This window comes from Mobula hypostoma, chromosome 16 (genome assembly GCF_963921235.1).
Source record: "Mobula hypostoma chromosome 16, sMobHyp1.1, whole genome shotgun sequence".
Lineage (NCBI taxonomy): Eukaryota > Metazoa > Chordata > Chondrichthyes > Myliobatiformes > Myliobatidae > Mobula > Mobula hypostoma.
The window spans coordinates 64,782,368-64,806,577 of NC_086112.1; the positions used below are offsets into that span (position 1 = coordinate 64,782,368).

The following is a 24,210-nucleotide window of genomic DNA, read 5'->3' on the forward strand; positions in this document are numbered from 1 at the left end:
TTAGAATGCTTGTGAAGGTTCTCTGAATACTTTTTAATTTAAATAAATATTTAAAAAGGCAACATCATTAAAGTAAATGCAGGTAATATAAAAACTGTGGATAAATGTTTCTGGTGCAACTAGGAATGGCAGAGGCTTCTCAGCTACCTCCAACGATTAGAGACAAAGTTACCAGTCTGTAATTGATGTCCTCTACATAGATCTCAAAATGATCAGATCAACTAGATCCATTCTTTGAAAACATATCAAGTTAAGGATAGATTTGTGAGTGAAAATTGCTTCATTTCCATGGATTTTAACCCAATTTCTCAGATAAACAGATATGAAGTGTTTATGGGGTAATTCGGTTAGAAAATTCTGTAGGTTCATTGTTGTGTGTTCGGGTTGGTAACCAATTCCAATTAATTTTGGATGAGGGAAGAATTTTAAATTGCAGCAGTCTTATTGTCTAAGGTAGGCTGACAGTTCTCATACATAAAGCAAGAAGCATTTTAACTAATGGGTTCTTGTATTGTGGCAGTAATAGGTATCGAGCTCCAAAAAATAATGATTTCTCATATTCTCGGATACAAAGTGTTTAAGAAAGAAGGGAAAGGGAAATAAAAGAGGCAGAGTTTTGATTAAGGAGAATGTTACAGCGCTGGAGAGAGAGAGGAAGTATTGCAAAAATCAAAATCTGTTCAAGAGAGATGGTTTATACAATTAGGACTATTCTACCAGCTTTAACTTGTGGGATGGGTACTATGGAGCAGATTTGACACAGAAATTGCAGACTTGTGCACAAACTATAAATTAGTGATAAAGGATGGCAGACTTCAACGAACCAAATATAAACTGGCAGAACAATGGTATATATAAGAGGGTAAATTTCTGAAATTTGCTGAGTTTAGTTTCTACCAGGAAGGTGATGTTGGTAAATCTATTTAGAAAAGTAGACTAAAGGAGGAGAAGATGGCGGCGCGACGCAGCTTGCAGTGGCCACTCCGGTGGTGATGTCTGTTATTTGTTAAGTAGGGTGCCATGCACAATCCTGATTTGATGAAGATGGACATGAGAGCACAGAGGAATAGCTGGTGAAACTTCTGAAATGCCTGCTTCGCTGCTGCTGCTACTGTGTGGTCCAGAATCTCTGGAGGAGAAGGCCCCGAGTCCTCGGCTTTGCTTGTTGCTCGGCGGCCGGGACGGAGTCGAAGCGCTCGGCAGAGGATGGTGCTCGGAGAGGCTGTGTCGGAGGACTGGTTGGAAGCTCGAAGTTTTCGGATGGACTCAGAGTCCGCTGCGGTCGGGTGCTTCCAAAGGTGTTGCGTCGACAAGTTGGTGGCGCTTGGAGGTTTCATGGCAGGGGGAGTTCCTCCCTTCTGCCGCCTGCATGAGATGATGAGTCTATTGGGACTCTGAGACTTTTTTTTTACCGTGCCCATGGTCTGCTCTTTATCAAATTATGGTATTGCTCTGCATTGTAACTATATGTTATAATTATGTGGTTTTGTCAGTTTTAGTCTTGGTTTGTCCTGTGTTTTCTTGTGATATCGTTCTGGAGGAACGTTGTGTCATTTTTTAATGCATGCATTTCTAAATGTCAATAAACGAGGACTGAATGTCTTCATAATCTAATCTAATCTAACATTGGTGGCAAAACAGCTAGGAAACGATATTTGGAATGAATATGTGAAAGGATATAAACCCCTCCATGGTAAATAATTGGCAAGCCAACTTCAATAGGATACAAACAGATCTGGCCAGGATAAAGTGGAATCACAACCTGGCAGGCAGAACTGTCATTGAAGAATAAGAGACCTTTAAGATGGAAGTGTTTCAGTTACATGAAGAAGAAAGGCTGGGGAAGTTATGGTAGAACTTTCTCGTTAATCAAAGACAATAAAACAGAGTGCAAAAGAGAGCATTTGACAGATCCCAGGTTGTTAACACAAGTGAGAAGCAGGTTGATCACAGAAACTTCAGGTGGGAAGTTAAAAGAGTCAAGAAGAAAGGCAAAGGGAAAATGTCACAAGATTGGCAGCAAAAATATTCCATAGGCACTCAAGGTTCAAGTGAGTACCTTCCATTGGTCTTTATCCAAGAAGTAGATGCTTTTGGAGAATCAGCAAAGGAAGAAGTGGTTGAGATTCTGGATCAGTTAAAAATTGGAAATTGGTGGTACTAGAATGGCTAACTGCCCTCACGCAGATAAGTCACTTGGTGAGGGAAGGAAGGGAAGTAATTATGAAAGTCTTGGTCATAACCTTCCAAATGTTTATCAATTTTGGGGTTATTAAATAAAGAGAATATTGAAAAAGTCAGCAAGTCAGGTAGCATCCTGAAATGTTAACTCTTATTTTTCTTTATACAGATTGAACTGCTGCATGTTTCCATCAGTTTCTGTTTTATTTCAGATATCAAGATTTTTATTTCAGATTTTCAATGAAACAAAACCAGATTTTTAATTAAAAAAAGAATGCTGGAAAAACCCAATGAGTCAAGCAGCAGGCTGGGAGGAAGATAAACAAGTTCAGAGAGAAGGTGTTGTCATAATTAGGTTTAATGAGAAGGCTCAGGGACATATGAAGAAGATTAACCCGTTTGCTAACAACAACTCTGGCAAATAAGATAGGGGAAATAGTATTTGCAAAAGTCCTTAATGATGGCAACCTATTGGTAAGATGTGTGAATGAGGAATCAACTTGAGAAAGCACTCAAGCTAAAAGAGATAGGAAAATGCAAGGTGGAATACACAGGGAGGGTGAGAGCACGAAATGGTGATTGTAAAGGAGTGATCACGGGGGTACTAATGAGTATAAATATGGAGGAGTTAAAGAGGAATATCAAAGGAGGAAAAGTAATGAATGTTCTAAGACTGAAAACAACAAAGGAGGGAATGAAAAAGGAAAGTGAAACAGTATTGATTGAATTTGAAGAAGAAAGAGTGCCAAGGAAGGTGTTCCTGGGTTTCATGAGTTACCCAGTAAAAGGTGTATGTGCCAAAGCCATTGAGGTTTTATAGTTGTCAAAGGTTTGGACACATAGCTAAAAACTGTGAAAGGCAGAGGAGATGTGCTATATGTGGGGGTGATCATGAATATGGAAATTGTTGAACAGGAGTGCAACCAACATGCTACAATTGTGGAGGAGCTCATAATGTGGCATATAGTGAGTGTGAGGTTATGAGACGGAAGAATAAAATTCAAGAAATAAGAGTGAAAAGAAAGATCACTTATGCAGAAGCTGTAAGAACGTCAAGAGAACAGAATAATGCTCCTAATGAACAGGGAGCAATAGGGATGCGAGAGATGCAACAAAAGAACAAATGACAGGATTTATGTAGACAAAAAGGTTCTAGTAACATTCATTGCAGGAATGATTAATAGTACGGCTGAGGTAAAGTCAAAAAGTGACAAAATTCAGCTAGTGGTCAAAGCAGCAGTGAACCATTTAGGGTTAATAAGACTGACATGGGAAGAAGTGACTAATCAGTTAAGCCAGGAAGTGTCATGGGTTGGTTAATACTAATTATGGTGATTCTTTTGCAATGGAATGCAAGGAGCTTACTGGCCAATAGCCAAGAATTCAAGCACTTTATTAAAGAAATGGTTGTAAAACCGGATGTAGTGTGTATTCAGGAAACTTGGTTGAAACCAACTTTAGACTTTGTGGTATGTGGGTATACAATGATAAGGAAGGATAGAAATTTAGGGGGAGGAGGGGGTTGTGCTATGTTAATCAAGCAAGGTATACCATATAGGGTACTGGAAAAAGGAGATGATCAGTGTTACGTACCCCGTAACTGGGTTGCCAATCCAGCAGAAATTAATCACTCAGTTGGACTCTGGATTACTGGAACTAAGAAAGTTTTATTAAAGAAATAAGCAACACAGTACTCTAATCAAAAGGATAATAAATGCAACAGTTCAGCAATGATAAACACACATGTACACAGAACTAGGATAACAGGATCAATCAAGCTCTATCGTCGTCTAGGGGTAAATGACCAGTTTCAAAGTGACGCAAAGTTCAGTTCAATTGAGTTCAGTTCAGTTCACAGTAATCACTGCCGTGGCGGTGGACGGGTGGGGGGGGGGGAGGGAGGAGAGAGAGAGCGAAAACGAATGAATATTCAAAATGACTTCCACACAGACCTTCGATATTCTTCGCAGTCAGCTTTCGGGCGAACCCTTTGTAATGTCTTCTGAGGTCACCGACTGTGACCCCTCCGTTTCAGATACGATCGTTCCTCTGCAGTGAACCTGGCACCCAGGCAAGGGCGGACACACACCAGGTTCCTGCCGATCGTACCTTTCCACCCTGTGCGCCTATGGCTTGGTCCCACGATCAGCCCTCCAAAAACTCCCACCGACTTGTGGGAGGCGCACCGCTTCCAGGGTCTCGTTACCTCGTGGTGTCCTGTGTGTGTCCTGCCTTAGTGAACCTGTCCCTTTTTATCCCCCTGCTGGGGTATCGCCTGTCCATCACACTTCAAACAGTTCAGGCTTCAAAAAGGAGCCGATCTTGACAGCTCTCAGACCGTGTCTCCTTCCGTTAAACTCTCCTGTCTCTTCATTAACATTTCCAAATGCTGCTCCATTGTCTTCCTTAGCTCTCTTTCTCCTGAAGACAGGTGGCAGATCAACTGTTGATCCCACTGGTGCCAGCACAGGACAGTTAACATCTTAATCTATGTGTACTCTTTGTAACCCTCTCTCGTCACATCAGGAATACATAGTGGTGGAAGTGTGGGAGAGAGGGGAGGGAGTGGTTATAATTAACTACTACAATCCATGTAAAAGGTTGGATTTTGACAGCCTATTAAGGATACAAGGACAAAACAGACAAAGTAGTGTGGTGTGCAGATTTCAATGCTCACAGCACAATATTGGGGGGATCTGATTACAGATTCAAATGGAAAGGTAATTGAAGATTTGATGGAAGAAAGGGATTTGGTGTGTATGAATGATGGTAGAGGAACAAGGATAAATATTACAGCAGGAACTGAGTCAGTATTAGATATTACGTTAGTGTCTAATACCTTGGCTAGTAACTGGGAAGTTTGGACTGCTTCAACAGTAGGCAGTGATCACTACCCAGTTTTATGTTCAGTGGGTGAAAGAGTTGAAGTAAGACCAGGTGGTGGAATCCCAAAGTGGGTGTTTGGAAAAGCTGATTGGGGTAAGTTCCAGAAGTTGAGTGAAGAAGCATTGACAAAGATTGACATTTCTGGAAATATAGATGAAGTAAACAGTCAGGTGACTTCAGCAATTATTAGGGCACCAGAAGGGTCTATACCCAGGAGTAAAAATAGGATGAATAGGAAACTGGTACCATGGTGGACAGAGGAATGTTGTCAGGCTCTAAAAAACAGAAATAGAGCATTCAGGCTAGTTAAAAGAACCCAAAATATGCAGCATTTGATTCAATATAAGAAGGCACAGGCAGTGGTGAGAAGAACTATACGTCGAGCTAAAAGGGCAAATTGGAGAAGCTTTTGCAACAAAATAGGAAGAACAGTACCTGTGGGAGAGATATGGGGAATGATTAAGAGTATGGGGGAGATAGAAGGGAATGGGAATATCTAGTAATGATATCTGAGGAGGAAATAGCAGTCTCCAGTAGGGATAAGGCTGAGATCATTGCCAAGTCGTTTGTACAGATACACAGTTCAGAAAGTTTGTCTGAAGAAGGGAGAAGGAGAAGGGAAAGAACAATGAGTCAACACCCAGGTGTGTTAAACAGGAGGGAAGAAACAGATGATATAATTGATGATCCATTTATGTTGATAGAAATGGTGAGAGCAATAAAGAGATGGAGACCAGCATCCCCAGGGAAAGATCTGATATGCTATGTTATGCTAAAAAATCTAGAAGAAGGAGCACTCTTGAAGTTGCTGCATTTTTATAACAGAGTGTGGGAAGAGGGAAGATTACCAAGTGCATGGAAAGAAGCAGTAGTAATTCCAATAAGGAAACCTGGTAAGGATCCATCAAAACCCACTAGCTACAGACCAGTAGCATTAACATCAAATATATGGAAAGGATGACAACAAAAAGGTTATCATATGAGCTTGTGAAGAGGGGAATGCTGGCAAGTTATCAGCGTGGTTTTAGGAAGGGAAGGAATTCCATGGACTCAATGATAAGGTTAGAGACTGAAATATGAAAGGCCCAGGCAAATAAAGAGTCAGTAGTTGCGCACACACGAGGAATTCTGCAGATGCTGGAAATTCAAGCAACACACATCAAACTTGCTGGTGAACGCAGCAGGCCAGGAAGCATCTCTAGGAAGAGGTACAGTCGACGTTTCAGGCCGAGACCTTTCGTCAAGACTAACTGAAAGAAAAGCTAGTAAGAGATTTGAAAGTGGGAGGGGGAGGGGGAAATCCAAAATGATAGGAGAAGATGGGAGGGGGAGGGATGGAGCCAAGAGCTAGACAGTTGATTGGCAAAAGGGATATGAGAGGATCATGGGACAGGAGGCCTAGGGAGAAAGAAAAGGGGGAGGGGGGGAAACCGAGAGGATGGGCAAGGGGTATAGTGAGAGGGACAGAGGGAGAAAAAGGGGAGAGAGAGAAAGAATGTATATAAATAAATAACGGATAGGGTACAAGGGGGAGGTGGGGCATTAGCGGAAGATTGAGAAGTCAGTGTTCATGCCGTCAGATTGGAGGCTACCCAAACGGAATATAAGGTGTTGTTCCTCCAACCTGAGTGTGGCTTCATCTTTACAGTAGAGGAGGCCATGGATAGATATATCAGAATGGGAATGGGACGTGGAATTAAAATGTGTGGCCACTGGGAGATCCTGCCTTCTCTGGCGGACAGAGCGAAGGTGTTCAGCGAAACGATCTCCCGGTCTGCGTCGGGTCTCGCCAATATATAGAAGGCCACATCAGGAGCACCGGACGCAGTATATCACCCCAGCCGACTCACAGGTGAAGTGTCGCCTCACCTGGAAGGACTGTCTGGGGCCCTGAATGGTGGTAAGGGAGGAAGTGTAAGGGCAAGTGTAGGACTTGTTCTGCTTACAAGGATAAGTGCCAAGAGGGAGATCGGTGGGGAGGGATGGGGGGGCCGAATGGACAAGGGAGTCGCGTGGGGGGCAATCCCTGCGGAAAGCAGGGCGGGGGGAGGGAAAGATGTGCTTAGTGGTGGGATCCCGTTGGAGGTGGCGGAAGTTATGGAGAATAATATGTTGGACCCGGAGGCTGGTGGGGTGGTAGGTGAGGACAAGGGGAACCCTATTCCTAGTGGGGTGGCGGGAGGATGCAGTGAGAGCAGATGTGCGTGAAATGGCAGAGGTGCGTTTGAGAGCAGAGTTGATGGTGGAGGAAGGGAAACCCCTTTCTTTAAAAAAGGAGGACATCTCCCTCGTCCTGGAATGAAAAACCTCATCCTGAGAGCAGATGCGGCGGAGACGGAGGAATTGCGAGAAGGGGATGGCATTTTTGCAAGAGATAGGGTGAGAAGAGGAATAGTCCAGAAAGCTGTGGGAGTCTTATAGTAGACATTAGCAGATAAGCTGTCTCCATAAATAGAGACAGAAAGATCTAGAAAGGGGAGGGAGGTGTCGGAAATGGACCAGGTAAACTTGAGGGCAGGGTGAAAGTTGGAGGCAAAGTTAATGAAGTCAACGAGCTCAGCATGCATGCAGGAAGCAGCGCCAATGCAGTCGTCAATGTAGCGAAGGAAAAGTGGGGGACAGATACCAGAATAGGTTTGGAACGTAGATTGTTCCGCAAAGCCAACAAAAAGGCAGGCATAGCTAGGACCCATACGGGTTTCCATAGCTACACCTTTAGTTTGGAGGAAGTGTGAGGAGCGAAAGGAGAAATTATAAGAGTAAGGACTAATTCCGCTAGACGGAGCAGAGTTGCAGAGTTATTGGAGTCAGTAGTTGCAGTGTTTTTTGACATTGAAAAAGCCTTTGATATAATGTGGAAGGAAGGATTGCTTATTAAACTGCATAAGATGAGGGTTGGTGGGAGAGTTTTTAATTGGATTTAAGATTTTTTGTTTGGTAGAAAAATTCAAGTTCAGATTGGATCAGAATTATCAAAAGAGTACATAGTGGGAAATGGCACACCTCAAGGTAGTGTGATTAGCCCGTTACTTTTCATCATTATGATCAATGATGTCTTCATAAAGGTACCAGTGGACATAGGTAAATCACTGTTTGCGGATGATGGGGCCTTGTGGAAAAGAGGCAGGAACATGGAGCATATAATCAGGAAACTACAAGGGGCAATTGATGAAGTGGTGGAGTGGAGTTATGATTAGGGATGTAGATTTTCAGAAGAGAAAACTCAAACTGTATTTTTCGCCAGTAAAAGAATTGAGGTAGGGACGAAGTTAAGGATGTATGGGATTGAATTAGAAAGGGTTGGATCATTTAAATTTCTGGGAGTTATGTTTGATTCACGATTAACATGGGCAAACCATATCAGGAAAGGTGAGGAAAAATGAAAAAAAGTAATAAATGTGATGAGATGTTTGACTGGTAGGGAATGGGGAGCGAGTTGTTCAGTGTTGAAGAGAATATATGTGGCTTTAGTAAGATCTATGTTGGACTATGGAAATATAGCATATGGTTCAGCAGCTAGGTCTCTTATAAGGAAACTGGCTGTGATTCAGGCTCAGGCTTTGAGAGTGTGCAGTGGGGCTTTTAAAACATCATCCGTATCAGCCCTACAGGTAGAAATAGGAGTAATGCCTTTGGAACTAAGAAGGATGCAATTGGTGGCAAACTACTGAGCTAATTTGCAGGGGTGCAATGATTCTCACCCTGCTAAAGGAGTGTTGCAGGAGTGCTGGGAAAATGGGAGTTTTCAAAGGGATAAGTTTAGTTGGGTAGGGAATGATATTGCTAAAGAATGTGGAGTGTTTGATCTCAGGATAAGTCCTTAAGTAGTTTATCTGGTTGTAGCTCCATGGAAGCTTGTATGGCCTGACATAGACTGGCATTTGTTAGAGGTAAAGAGGAAAGGAAAATATAAAACTGATTTGGTAAGTGCATTTAACTGTCATGTGATGGAAAAGTATAGTGATTATGTTCAGATTTATACGGATGGTGCTAAGGTACCTGAAACAGGAGTGACAGGGTTTGGGGTGGCTATACCAGCAAAAGAAATTAGAATCAGCAGAAGAACATCTAAATAATTTAGGGGTGTATACAGTGGAGATGCTGGCAGTGTTGGTTGTGTTGCAATGGGTGGAGAAAGCTAGACAAGTCAAAGCGTTGATATGCTCAGATTCATCCTCAGTTGTAGCAAGTTTAAGGTCTTTTCACTCAAACAGTCGGTAAGATGTACTTTATGAAGTCCTTCAGTCAGTCACAAAAAATCCAAATCAGGGAGGTCAGGTAAAATTTCTATGGGTTCCAGCATATGTAGGGGTGAAGGGGAATGAGAGGGTGGTTGAGTTGGCAAAGAGGGCGTTAAAGAAAGAAAATATAGAAATACACATTTGTATCAATAAAGCTGAGGTTAGGTGTGTAATCTGGGGAAAAAATCAAACAAATGTAGCAAGAAAGATGGGACAGGAAGGGGAAAGGGAGGCCTTTATATCAAATACAAAAATGTGTTGCAGGTACTAGGGTGGGTAATGGAAACAGAAGAGAGGAAATTGTGTGGACTAGGTTAAGGCTGGGGCATTGTGCATTAAACAAAACATTGAAAATGATAGGGAAACACCAGACAGGATTGTGTGAGGAATGTCAGGAAGAGGAGTCAGTAGAACATGTAGTTCTGAGTTGCAGGAAATATGGGATACAGAGGGAGATGATGAGAATTAATCTAAGGGAATTGGTGCAGGAATTCACATTGAAAGGGTTGCTGGGCATGGGTGAGAGAGCGCAGGTTAGGATGTTTTTAGCTTTCTTAAGGGGTAAGGGGTTTTTTATAGGATGTGACGGATAAGCAGGAATAGGGTACTAGGATGGCCAAAGAGGGGAGGATAAAGTGTAGGTTAGGGTGTGTGTGTGTGTGTGTGAGAGAGAGAGAGAGAGAGTGAGAGATTGGGTGAAGGGATGTAGAATGTAAGTCTATTGCACAATCCGGAGCAGAAGGTGGCGGTAATGCACCATTAAGCTGGGTGTCAACCGCTGTAAAACAACATGGAGAGAGAGAGAGAGCCAGGCAGCATTTGTGGAGGCAAAAGGTGTAGCTTGACATTTCAGGTTGAAACCCTGCCTCAGGACTGAGAAGGGCGAGACAGGTTGCTGGCATATAGCAGTAGGTAGTGAGGTGAGACAGAAACTGCTAGATGTTAGGTGGAACCAGGTAGGAAGGAGATAAAAGGGCAGATGGAAATGGATGGGAGGAGGAGAATACAGGGAGAACAGAGAGAGAAGAAAACTAGCTGGACAAATATGTGTGTGTGTGAGAGAGAAACAAAAGAGATATAAAATGACAAGCAGAAAGAGATTTAGAGGCAGGGAGAGGATGGGAGATGAACATGGGTAAGTTGACTGAAATTAGAAAATTCAATGCTTATAGCTTACAATATAGCATCGTAAGCTAGCAAAGCAAATGTGAGATGTTCCCTTAAATTTGTAGTTGGCCTCTGATAAGGCCGAGGACAAACAGGTTGGTGTATGAATGGGAAGGAGAATTAAAATGACATTAACCTGAAACTGTAGGTGGTTGTTGCAGAGAATCAAATCAAATCTAAGTTTAATTATCATTCAAACCATACATAGATACAGCTGAATGAGACAGTGTTCCTCTGGGGCCAAGGTGCAAAACATTCAAAATAGCAAGTAACATAATTCAAAATATCAAACAAAGAAGTATATTAACTCGAGAAATAAAACATATACAGTCCAAGACCATGAGCACAATGTCCAGCAATTGATGGTACATACAGTACTCCTGCCAGTGTACAGATCCGCATTCCAGCCTGCCATTCCACTGCTCAAACATGGGAGGGCAGCACCAACGGGCAAGGCCAGGCCAGGCCAGGCCTCAACCATGCTGTAGTGCTTCTGTGTCTCTCACCTAGTTTGCAGCAGCATGCAAGCCTGAGGCTGGAGGCCTAGTTCTCACTACAACTGAGGGTACACAGCTCCCATGTCAACTGCCCGTCCACCAGAGAAGGGTGACAGGCCTGCGGCAACTACAGGGTCTTGTGATTGCATTTGAAATCTCCCACGGTTATACTGCACCAACTCCAGTGCTACCGAGTGAGCAGCAACACAGTCCTGCAGCTAAGTCAGCTCCACTGGACCCAAACGGGCTCCTCCGACACATTGATGGGCTCCTCTCATATTCTGATGGGCTCTGCCAATATCCTGACCAGCTCCTTCGACACTTCAGCTGACGCCGCCAACATCAGTCCAGCTGCTCTGATCAACGAGAAAGAATCTCCTTTTGTTGGCCCCGAGAGGCTACTGCATTCACACGTACTGCCATCTTACCGGAAGAAAGAGTGCAGGTTTTCCACCAATGTAGAAGAGGCCTCATCACAGGCATAGAACTGAGGAGATCTGGTTGTAAAAGGTGCACTTGGAAAGACTGTTTAGCTACTTGAATGTTGATGATGGGGCAGGCAAAAGGACAGAAGTTATACATCAAGTATTGCAAGGAGGGTATGGGGAGTGGTGGGTGTAGAGCGATAAGCAGATCAGGGAGTCATAAATAGATGGTCTCTATGGAAATCACAAGGAGGGAGGGAGAGATGAGGCTGGTGGTAGGGTTGTGTTGGAGCCGCCAAAAATGGCAAAGGATGGTATGTCGGACGTGGAGGCTGGTGGGGTGAAAGATGCTGACCAAGGGAACTCTATTGCTGTTCTTACAGGAAGGGAGAAAGTCAATGCGGACAAGTAGGAAGTATAGCACGTATTCTTCGTGGGACATTTATAACCTAATGACATGAACACTGAATTTTCCAATTTCAGTTAACCCTGATACTGTCATCCCCCACACGTTCAACTGTCCACCCAGTTTTCTACTCCCCTTGTTCACCCTTCCCATCTTTCCACACATCCCACCCCCAACTTGGTTCCATCTGCCCATCATGCCATCCCCATCTGGTTCCACCGAATGGCTACCCTTTTCCTACTGTTATGTACTGGCAATCTCCCCCTTCCAGCATTCTGTGTTGTTCTAGATTCCAGCATCTGCCATCGACTTTGGCCTCATAGAATCCAGGGTGCCATTTGAAGACAGTAAAGTTTTAAAATAATGCACCCCTGTTGAAAGAATAGCTTAGGGATAAACTCTGTAACTATACACCAATCAGTTTAATCTTGCTTGTGAGGAAAATTAGACACAAGACTGAGAAAATTAATCTCTGGGTTGTATATGGTGACATATATGTACTTTGATAACATCATTTACTTTGAACCTTGAAATAGACGATAATCATGGGATGTAACCTGACATTTGATGTAAGAGATATAGATTTTAGGACTTCTGGTAAGATGGTGGCATGTTTGATCGCAGTGACTTCCAAGGGGCCAACCAAAAGTGTTACTGTCCTTTTTAAACATATTTTTATGACTGCAAGACCCTGCTGGATATTAAGAACTTAAAGTACTGCAGGTCTACCCCATCAGTAAGTAGCTCATTGTGGGAGAAACTGAAGGAGCTGGACGGTGTGGATCGTGCTGCTGCCTACATCAGAGAGGTGTCGGAAGAGTCAATGTGCGAATTTGGTGTGCATTCTAACAGCAAGTGATCATCTTCGTCAATTTTCTTGTGATCACAAGACCCTGTTGCACATTGTTAATGCAGAATGCTGCAAATCGGATTCACTCATTTATTGACAGAAGGCGAGGAATTACGTGGCCTCAGTCGAGGTGGGGACGAGGCTTCAAGTTGTGGTGTCACCTGTTTACAGTCCCCAGGAGAGAGGTGTCAGTGTTGGTGCACTCTACTGGAGGTGGTGTGGCATGGCATCCAAGCTGGGGTTGATGCTCCCCCCCCCCCAGCGTTTGCTTGTCAGAACAGGGGTCCCCAACCTTTTTTGCACCGCGGACCGGTTTAATATTGACAATATTCTTGCGGACCGGGGTGGGGGGGGGGGTGATGTTCAAGTAGGGTTAAGCTCACCTCAACCTGTCTTTTACAGTTAGGGTTGCCAACTTTCTCACTCCCAAATGAGGGACAAGTGTAGCAGTCAAATCCCGGGACACTTGTGTTTACCCCATAAAGACTACCATGACCATGAAGCCCTGCGCGGGCACCTGTGTGCGCATGCGCGTACGCGTACGTGCCGATTTTTTTTTCCCCCCACAAATTGGTTTTGGCTTAATCTTCCCGACTGTACTGTACATACATTATTTCTACTTTATATAGGCTGTGTATTTATCATATCATTCCTGCTTTTCCTATATGTTAGTGTTATTTTAGGTTTTATGTGTTATTTGGTATAATTTGGTAGGTTATTTTTTGGGTCTGGGAACGCTCAAAAATTTTTCCCGTATAAATTAATGGTAATTGCTTCTTCGCTTTACTCCATTTCGGCACGAAAGGTTTCATAGGAACGCTGTACCTTAGCAGGGGAAATACGGGACAAGGGCGGTCCCTTATGGGACAAACCAACTTAGCCTAATATACGGGATGTCCCGGCAAATACGGGACAGTTGGCTACCCTATGTTCAAGTTCAACAGTCCGTGACAGGGAATGAGGAAAGGTACAGCTGACTCATATCGTTTCCTTGCGGCCCGGTACCGGTCCGCGGCCTGGTGGTTGTCAGAAGACAAGCTGCATCGTGTTTGACTGCAGATTTCTGCAAGGTTCATGGAGCTCAGGGTCTTGGACTATATTTTTTGTGTGACTGTATTTTACTGATTTCTTGTATGTGTTTGCTGTTTCATATGTGCCTTGTGCTGTGTGTGACTGTTGGTACTGAGTTTTGCACCTTGGCCCTGGAAAATTGCTGTTTCGTTTGGCTGTATTCATGGGTATTCATGTATGGTTGAATGACAATTAAACTTGAACTTTGAACTTTCTAAGATACTGGAGTATAACTAGTATGTTGAACCAAAACAAGATCTTAGAGAAAGAGGGTTTGAGAGATGAACAGGGATTATTTTACTTAATAAATGCCACACCTGTTCCTTGGATATGGGATAGTCCACTGTCTCTCTCCATTCATCTCCTGTTCATCTTCCGTCCTCTCCCTGCTTCTAAATCTCTTCCTGCTTGTCACTTTATATTTCTTATCTTTTGTCTCTCTCTCTCTCTCTTACTCTCTCTCTCTCTCTCTCTCTCTCTCTCACACACACACACATACTTTCTTTCTCTCTCTCATTAGCTACCTCCTCTGTAGTGTTACTGAACGTAGGCCTTTCTAAAGCTGAGCACTCTTTTCAGCCTGCACAATGCCTTTCCCCAGTTTTGTAGCCTCTGCTAGACCTTCCAGTGCAGCTGACTGAGTTCCAACTGCTGTGTGCACAGCTCGCTGCTGCATACTTCACTGAGATCCGGCTTTTGAGAGACTGCTGTCTAATTTGAGAGGCATTTTTCTCGTCAGGAATAGCTGTCACTGAAGGAATGGGTAAATTGAATAATCAGAGTCCAATGAATAAAAGAACTGAATAAAATTCCACACTCACTTATGTATAACAAAGCAGCAGGTGGAATTGCATTCTCAGATGTGAGATGAAGACCACTCTGCCATGACTACTTGAATCCTTGTATCCTTGTCTGCCAATGTACCATAAGCTGCATGAAAAATTGCAAACATCATGAAGCAATACAGGAACAAAAAGGACTGAAGTGATAATGGCAACTTCTAAGTATGACAAGAAAACTATCTGCTACAGTTGTACTCAAAAGCCAACAGGAACCAGCTGTGGAAGTGTATCCGGGGCCTCAGAGGAGCATTAGAGCAGAAAGGTCAAATATAGACAAGATGTTATCCTTAAGGCAGTGTCAGGAAAAATGTAGAGACCAAAAAAAAACACCATACCTTACTTTTATCAATAAGAGATCTGACCTTATAAATGGGCAAGGTCTCTTGTTTCCCTTGTCAACTGAACATGATCACTCTTTACAAGGTGGCTGGGTACTGTATTAAGGAGCTGATGAAAGGATCAGGTGGCACCAGTTTTTGTCAATATCCTGGAGTGAGAAAATGTGTGTTTGACTTATTTTTCTCCTCTAACATGCTTCCAGCAACACAGCTATATGCACAGTCAGGGTCTGACAGATTCCTATGGAACATAGCTTGTCCCAAGACTAAATTAAAATTACATATGTCCTCATAAAAATCATATTATTAATCTGCAGACCCTCATCAGCATGTTTTCCCTGACATAATCTTGCAATAAGTTTGAAGAAAATATATATAATGAGACAGGACACAGCCACCTTCCTCTTAGGACTATGTCACATATTTTGATGCAACCATCAGTGAATACCTCTTACTTAACACCAAAAATAACAGAATTGGGAAGATACAGCCACCACTGGGAAGTTAAATAAAAGCAAAGTCAGGAACAATAAAATGTTAAATGCTAACATGGAAGTACAAATGTAAAAACTCTATGTACTTAGAGCTTGGTTCTATGATTGTGAGTCATGGGAATTTATTCAAAGCAAGAAAGGAATGCCAGTTATGTCCACAAGGGTTTCATTGTACTGACTGTTAACTTGACAACAAGATGACAAATACTTAAGTTGTGGAACTCATGGAATTACCTAGTAACTCTGCCACAAATATCAACTGAAATAAATGGATCATGTCGATAGAAAGGGCATGATTGAATCCACAACGGCATCTGATGCATGGAGCTCTCTTCAGGTTATTAACAGGCCAAAGCTGAAAGACAGGGATGTTTCCCAACAAGTCAAGTAAGCTTTCATAATTAGTTACAGTATCTTCGAAAAGTAGCAGTTGGAAGAAACAGATAACAGCAAACAATTAATGAAATGTTGTAGATCAGTCAAAAATGAACATGTAAAACTAGGAAAGCTAAAGTGCTGAACTATGAAAACTAGTACTTGCACTCTGTGAGTGAATGGCATACAGTATGTTGCTCATTTGTTGTCACTCACACAGATTCCAACCTTCCCTAAAGAGATTGCAAAAACCATGATGTCGGAAGACTGCAGATAGATGGGAGTAGATTCATGCAACACACATAAAAGTTGCTGGTGAACGCAGCAGGCCAGGCAGCATCTCTAGGAAGAGGTGCAGTCGACGTTCATTATCACTTTGAGCCTGTCTTTATCGAGTTCACAATGCTCCCAAGCTTCCTGAGTTTCTCCCTCCTGTTCTCCTTTCTTATTCCAATCACCATATAACCATATAACAATTACAGCACGGAAACAGGCCATCTTGGCCCTTCTAGTCCGTGCCGAACTCCTACTCTCAACTGGTCCCACCAACTTGCACTCGGTCCATAACCCTCCATTCCCTTCCTGTCCATATATCTATCCAATTTAACTTTAAACGACAACATCGAACCTGCCTCAACCACTTCTGCTGGAAGCTCGTTCCACACAGCCACCACTCTCTGAGTAAAGAAGTTCCCCCTCATGTTACCCCTAAACTTTTGCCCTTTAACTCTCAACTCATGTCCTCTTGTTTGAATCTTCCCCACTCTCAATGGAAAAAGCCTATCCACGTCAACTCTTATCTAACCCTCATAATTTTAAACACCTCTATCAAGTCCCCTCTCAAACTTCTACGCTCCAAAGAATAAAGACCTAACTTGTTCAACCTTTCTCTGTAACTTAGAGATGAAACCCAGGCAACATTTTAGTAAACCTCCTCTGTACTCTCTCAATTTTATTGACATCTTTCCTATAATTCGGTGACCAGAACTGTACACAATACTCCAAATTTGGCCTTACCAATGCCTTATACAATTTCAACATTACATCCCAATTTCAACATTACATCCCCAAATCATCCTGACAGTCCTCTTCACTTCTGAGTGTGCAATATATCTTGGTAGTGGCATTGCCATTTGAGCATCAAACTGTGGGAGGAGGAGTGCTGAGAGAACAAAGCACCGAGGGTGGCTACCCTCCAGTGGCTGTGACGTGCACCAACATGAAGTGCTTCACAAGGCTGGTCATGGCACGAATTAACTCCAGCCTCCCAAACAGCCTCAACCAGATGCATTTTGCCTACTGCCAAAATAAGTCTATGGAGGATACTGTTGGGATGCATTCTGGACTTAGGGTATATAACAAATATATTTACTTGGCTAGCAACCAATCTTCAGACATGAATGTGGATTGTAGATTAAATTTAAAATGCAGCTCTGGTGGGAAATGGAACATCCAGTGGATTTAAGATGTCTGCATATTCATGAATGCAGTCAACACCCCACTGCATGAACATGACTTAGAGACCATGGAAATTAACACTTCTTTTGGGTATGTTGGTGGGAAGATCCTGGCATCTTAAAAATTACATGTACCTCAAAAGAAACATGATGAGGGCATTATAACTATAGAAATTGTCCTGTTGCCTTTGTTCTTTAACATTTAGAAATGTTCTGTAATGTTGGGTCAGGGAGTCTCTCTTGCTCTCACTCTCTCCCCCTCTCCTTTTCTCTCCCTCTCCCTTTCTCTCTCCCCCCGGTCTCCCTTTCCTTCTCCCTCCCTCCCACTCCTTCCCCTCCCTTCCCTCTCTCCCCCTCTCTTCCCCTTCTCCCTCCCCCTCCTCCTCAACCCTCCCCTTCACCCTACTCCTCCTCTCCCCTTCCCCTCCCTTAACTTCCCTCTCTCCCCCTCTTTCTCCCCATTCTCCCCTCCTCTTCACCCTACTCCTCCTCCCCTTCCTCTCCCCTCACCCTCTACCCTTCCCCCTCCTCTCTCCCCTCTCCCCTCTCAACCCTTTCCCTCGCCCCCTCCCTCTCTCCCCTCCAAAGGCAGCCAGTTTGTGTATGTCCCAAATAAAGACTTCTATGACTTTTATATCTACCAGCTGCATCTCTCTGATGACTTCATCCACAGTTACAACAGGCACCATCTGTCTAGCCATATACTCATCTCTGGAGCATCTGGACAGTAAAGACAACAATGTTGGACAGGTGCTTACTGACTACAGCTGTGTCCTCGTTACCATAATCCCAAACAAACTCATGTCCAAGCTTCTAGACTTGAGTCTCAACATCTATCTGTAGATCTGGATACTTGACTTTCTGACTAACTAACTAACCATGATCAGTAAGGATAGGCAGCAACACATCTGTTATGATTATTCTCAACACTGGCACACCACAGGGCTTTATCCTCAGCCCCCCTACACAACTGCGTGCCCATGTTCTGCTTAACTCCATCTACAGGTTTGCAGATGATGCCATCGTAATGGGCCATAACTCAAATAATGATGAGTTGGAGTACAGGAAGCAGCTAGAGAGCTTAGTGACATGGTGTCGTAAGAACAGCCTGTATCTAAATGTCAGCAAAGAAAAAGAGCTGGTTATTGATTTCAGGAAAAAGGGAGTGGAATGTGGTCATGTTCCTGTTTACCTCAATAGTGCTAAGATCAAGAGGGTTGAGAGTTTCAGATTCCTAGGAGTGAACATCACTAGCAGTCTGTCCTGCTGATCCCATGCCATAGGCTCAAGGACACTGTTGTAAGACTATTGAATAGTTACCCAATATGGTAAGATGGACTCTTCAGAACCAGGTTTAATATCACTGGCATATGTCATGAAAATGCCTGTTGTTTGTCATGAAAATTGTTAACTTTGCAGCAGCAATACAATGCAATACATAAGACAATAAGACATAGGAGTAGAATTAAGCCAGTTGGCCCATTGAATCTGCTCCTCCATTTTATCATGACTGATCCAGTTTTCCTCTCAGCCCCAATCTCCTGGCTTCTCCGCATATCCCTTCATGCCCTGACCAATCAAAAATCTAACAACATCTGCCTTAAATACACATACAGACTTGGCCTCCACAGTGACCAAATTCCACAGATTCACCACTCTCTGGCTAAAGAAATTCCTCCTCATCTCTGTTCCAAAAGGGCACTCCTCCATTCTGAGGCTGTGTCCTCTAGCTTAGACTCTCCCACCATAGGAAATATCCTTTCCACATCCACTCTATCAAGGCTTTTCACCATTTGATAGGTTTCAATGAGGTCACCCCTCATTCTTCTGAATTCCAGTGAATACAGGCCCAGAGCTATCAAACGTTCTTTGTATGACAAGCTTTTCAAACCTGGAATCGTTTTTGTGAACCTTCTTTTAACCTTTCCAATTTTAGCACATCCTTTCTAAGATAAAGGGCTCAAAACTGCTCACAATACTCCAAGTGAGGCCTCATCAGTGCTTTGTAAAGTTTCAACATTACATTCTTGCTTTTCTATTCTAGTCCTCTTGAAATGAATGCTAACATTGCATTTGCCTTCCTCACCACAGACTCAACCTGCAAATTAACCTTTAGGGAATCCTGCACAAGGTCTCCCAAATCCCCTTGCACTCAGTTCTTCTCTCCATTTAGAAAACAGTCAGCCCTTTAATTTCTTCTACCGAAGTGCAGGACCATACACTTCTCGACACTGCATTCCATCTGCCACTTCTTTGCCCATTCTCCTAATCTAAGTCCTTCTGTAGCCTCTCTACTTCCTCAAAACTACCCGCCCCTATATCTATTGTCTGCAAATTTTGCAATAAAGCCATCAATTCCATCATCTATACATACAAAGAGTTGGTCCCAACATGGAGCCCTGTGGAACACCACTAGTTACCAGCAGCCAACCAGAAAAGGCTCCCTTTATTCCCACACTTTGCCTCCTGCCAGTCAGCCACTGTTTTATCCATACTAGAATCTTCCTTGTAATACCGTGGGCTCATAGCTTGTTAAGCAGCCTCATGTGCGGCACCTTGTCAAAGGCCTGCTGAAAATCCAAGTATACAACATCAACTGATTCTCCTTTGTCTATTCTGCTTGATATTTCTTCAAACATTTCATGTATACACACACTTATGTTAAATATTTAAATAAGTAGTTTAAAAATAGTAATAAAAAGTATTGAGGTAGTGTTCATGGGTTCAATGTCTTCTCAGTAATCAGATGGCAGAGGGGTAGAAGCTGTTCTTGAATCATTTAGTGTGTGCCTTCAGGCTTCTGTACCTCCTTCCAGATGGTAACAATAGGAAGAGTGCACGTCCTGGGTTATAGGGGTCGTTAATGATGGATGTCGCCTTTTTGAGGTACCGCTCCTTTTAGGTGTCCTGGATACTATGGAGGCTAGTACCCATGATGGAGCTGACTAATTTTACAATGGTCTGCAGCTTACTTTGATCCTGTGCAGTAGCCATCCCCCCCCCCACCCATCCCCATACCAGACGGTGATGCAGCCAGTTAGAACGCTCTCCATGGTACATCTGTAGAAATTTTCTTTCTCTTGCTCGCTCTCAAAAAAATTGATTTCCATGACATTGTATATAATTTGCAGGCATCAGGGAGCCACTATTCATCGTCATAGTCATAGTCATACTTTATTGATCCCGGGGGAAATTGGTTTTCATTACAGTTGCACCATAAATAATAAATAATAATAGAACCATAAATAGTTAAATAGTAATATGTAAATTATGCCAGTAAATTATGAGATAAGTCCAGGGCCAGCCTATTGGCTCAGGGTGTCTGACCCTCCAAGGGAGGAGTTGTAAAGTTTGATGGCCACAGGCAGGAATGACTTCCTGTGACGCTCTGTGCTGCATCTCGGTGGAATGAGTCTCTGGCTGAATGTACTCCTGTGCCCACCCAGTATCTTATGTAGTGGATGGGAGACATTGACCAAATTGGCGTGCAACTTAGACAGCATCCTCTTTTCAGACACCACCGTGAGAGAGTCCAGTTCCATCCCCACAACATCACTGGCCTTACGAATGAGTTTGTTGATTCTGTAGGTGTCTGCTACCCTCAGCCTACTGTCCCAGAACAAAACAGCAAACATGATAGCACTGGCCAGCACGGACTCGTAGAACATCCTCAGCATCGCCGACAGATGTTAAAAGACCTCAGTCTCCTCAGGAAATAGAGACGGCTCTGACTCTTCTTGTAGACAGCCTCAGTGTTCTTTGACCAGTCCAGTTTATTGTCAATTCGTATCCCCAGGTATTTATAATCCTCCACCATGTCCACACTGACCCCCTGGATGGAAACAGGGGTCACCGGTACCTTAGCTCTATTAATATGCGGGAGACTCCCGGAACTTCTGGGAGAGGTGGGATGTCTGAGATATTGACACCCAGGAACTTGAAATTGCTCACTCTTTCCACTTTTGATTTCTGTATGAGGATTAATTTGTGTTCACTGATTTTACCCTTTCTGAAGTCCATGATCAACTCTTTAGGCTTGCTGACATTGAGTCCAAAGTTGTTGCTACGACACCACTCAACTAACTGGTATGTTTCACTCCTGTACACCCTCTCATCATCATTTGAGATTCTGCCAACAATGGTTGTATCATCAGCAAATTTATAGATGGCATTTGAGCTGTGCCTTGTCACACAGTCATGGGTGTAGGGAGAGTAGAGCAGTGGGCTAAGCATACAGCTCTGTGGTGCACTAGTGTGGATTGTCAGTGAGGTGGAGATTATTCCCGATCTGCACAGATTGTGGTCTTCCAGTTAAGAAGTCAAGGATCCAGTTGCAGAGGGAAGTAGAAGCCCAGGTTCTGGAGCTTTTTGATCAGAACTGTAGAAATGATGGTGTTAAATGCTGAGCTGTAGTCAATAAACAGCATCCTGACATAAGTATTTGTATTGTCCAGGTGATCCAAGGCTGCATGGAGAGCCAATCTGTGGCAGGGTCTCTATGCAGCCTTGGATCATGTCCGCCATTGACCTATTGTGGCAATAGGCAATTTTTTAATTATAATTTTTTAATTCAATTTTCAAACTTGATTACATAGAATAATCTCTACCCTCCCCCTCCCCTTAACCCTTACCCCCATTACATACCCCTACCTAAAAAAAAAGAAAAAAATAGAGAAAAAAAAATGAAAGAAAGACTGCCTGGATATTGGAAGGTCTCCACATGCTCCATGGGATTAGAAATAAATTTAATATATGTATTTGTTTCTTTCCCCAAAGGACCAACATCTTTATCATTGGAGCACCTATATATACAATCCTATCTTTTGTAAATAAGGGGGCCAAATACTCAAAAATGTATCATATTTATTCCTTAAATTATAAGTAATTTTTTCAAGTGGAATACAGCTAAAGATTTCATTATTCCAACGATCCATACTTAAATACGAATCCGATTGCCAAGTAACTGCAATAGCCTTGTTGGCTACTGCCAATGCAATTTTTATAAATTCTTTCTGATATTTATTCAAGTTTCGGTTTTATCCCTTCAATGTCATCTAATAAAATTAATACTGCGTCATGAGGAAGTTGTGTTCCAATAACTTGTTCCAATAAAACTCTTAAATTTATCCAAAAAGGTTGAATTTTGAAACAAGACCAAGTAGGATGTAAGAAAGTTCCAATTTCTTGATTACACCGAAAACATTGATCAGATAAGTTTGAATTTAATCTAGTTATTTTTTGTGGTGTAATATATAATTGATGTAAAAAATTATATTGTACTAATCGGAGTTGAACATTTATTGTATTTGTCATACCGTCAAGAGATAGTCTTGACCAACTTGTTTCATCAATATTAATGCAACACACATCAAAGTTGCTGGTGAACGCAGCAGGCCAAGCAGCATCTAAATCCGTTTCCCATTTTTGTCTTGACTTATGGATTCCTTGCTTAAGTGTCTGTTTTTGAATCAGATTATACATAAAAGAAGTAAATTTTTAAATTTTTCCTTTTTGAATTAAAGTTTCAATTTCATTCGGTTTTGGTAATAACATTGTTTGACCCAGTTTATCTCTTAAATAAGCCCTTAATTGAAAATAACAAAATAAAGTGTTATTTGATATTTTATATTTATTCTTTAATTGTTCAAATGACATCAATATACCTCCTTCATAACAGTCCCCTATATATCTAATCCCTTTTTGATACCAATTATATAGAAGTTGATTGTCCATTGTAAAAGGATTAAGTCTATTTTGAATCAAAGGTCTCCTTGCTAATAAAGATTTCTTTATTTCATCATTAACATTTATCTTATTCCATAAATCAATCAAATGTTTTAATATAGGAGATTCCTTCTTTTCCCATGCCCATATAGATTCCCATTTATATATAAAATCTTCGGGTGTATTTTCTCCTATCTTATCTAATTCTATTCTAATCCATGCCAGTTTTCATTCGTCAAAAAAAGATGCAATAAATCTAAGTTGATTTGCTTTATAATAATTCTTAAAATTTGGAAGTTGTAACCCTCCTAAGTCAAATTTCCATGTCAATTTTTCCAATGATGTTCTTGACATCTTACCTTTCCAAAGAAATTTCCTCACACATTTATTTAACTCTTGAAAAAAACTTCTGCAGCAATTGTATTGATAGTGTTTGAAATAGGTACTGTAATCTAGGAAATATATTCATTTTTACAGCATTAATTCTACCCACTAATGTTATTGGTAACATCATCCATTTGTCAAGATCTTCTTGAATTTTGTTCAATAGTGATAAATAATTTAATTTATATAAATTCTTTATATCATTATCAACTCTTATACCTAAATACTTTATACCATTTATCAGCCATCTAAACTGAGTTGCTAATCGACATTGACTATAGTCTCCTTTAGTAAGGGGTAAGATTTCACTTTTATCCCAATTTATTTTATACCCTGATACTTTCCCATATTCTTCCAATCTAGAAGATAATTTACGCAACGAATGCAATGGGTTTGTTAAATAAATCAAAACATCATCAGCAAATAAATTAATCTTATATTCCTCTCGATTAACTCTAAAACCCTTAATATCTGAATCAATTCTAATTAATTCAGCTAATTGTTCTATTGCTAATACAAATAAAGCAGGTGATAATGGACAACCTTGTCTCGTTGATCTTTTTAACTGGAATGGTGTTGAAATTTGGCCATTTGTCACTACTTTAGTGTTGGGATTAGTATTTAAGGTTTTAATCCAGTTTATAAAAGGTACTCCTAACCCATATTTTTGTAATACTTTAAATAAAGAATCCCATTCCAATCTATCAAATGCTTTTTCCGCATCCAAAGCTACTACTATACTCATCTCCTCCCTCTTTTGTGCCAAATGAATTATACTAAGTAGCCGAGTTAACGTTATCTGCCGATTGTCTATTTTTAATAAATCCTGTTTGATCCATATGTATTAATTTTGGTAAATATTTAGATAATCT

At 41.9% G+C, this 24,210-nt stretch overlaps 1 protein-coding gene across 5 annotated transcripts in view; it reads right to left on the bottom strand.

The window, feature by feature from the left end:
* rassf6 (Ras association domain family member 6) overlaps window positions 1-24,210 on the bottom strand; it is a 63,662-nt gene that overhangs the window by 31,470 nt on the left and 7,982 nt on the right. Inside the window, exon 2 of one of the 5 annotated variants that reach the window (XM_063069045.1) lies at window positions 14,902-15,053. The exons of 1 other annotated variant lie outside the window; for it this stretch is intronic. The gene's annotated coding sequence lies outside the window, so the exon portion shown is untranslated. Of the gene's footprint in view, window positions 1-14,545; window positions 14,613-14,901; window positions 15,054-15,632; window positions 15,754-24,210 lie in introns of those variants that run through there. 3 more of the 5 variants (XM_063069044.1, XM_063069046.1, XM_063069047.1) reach the window with 3 other exon arrangements.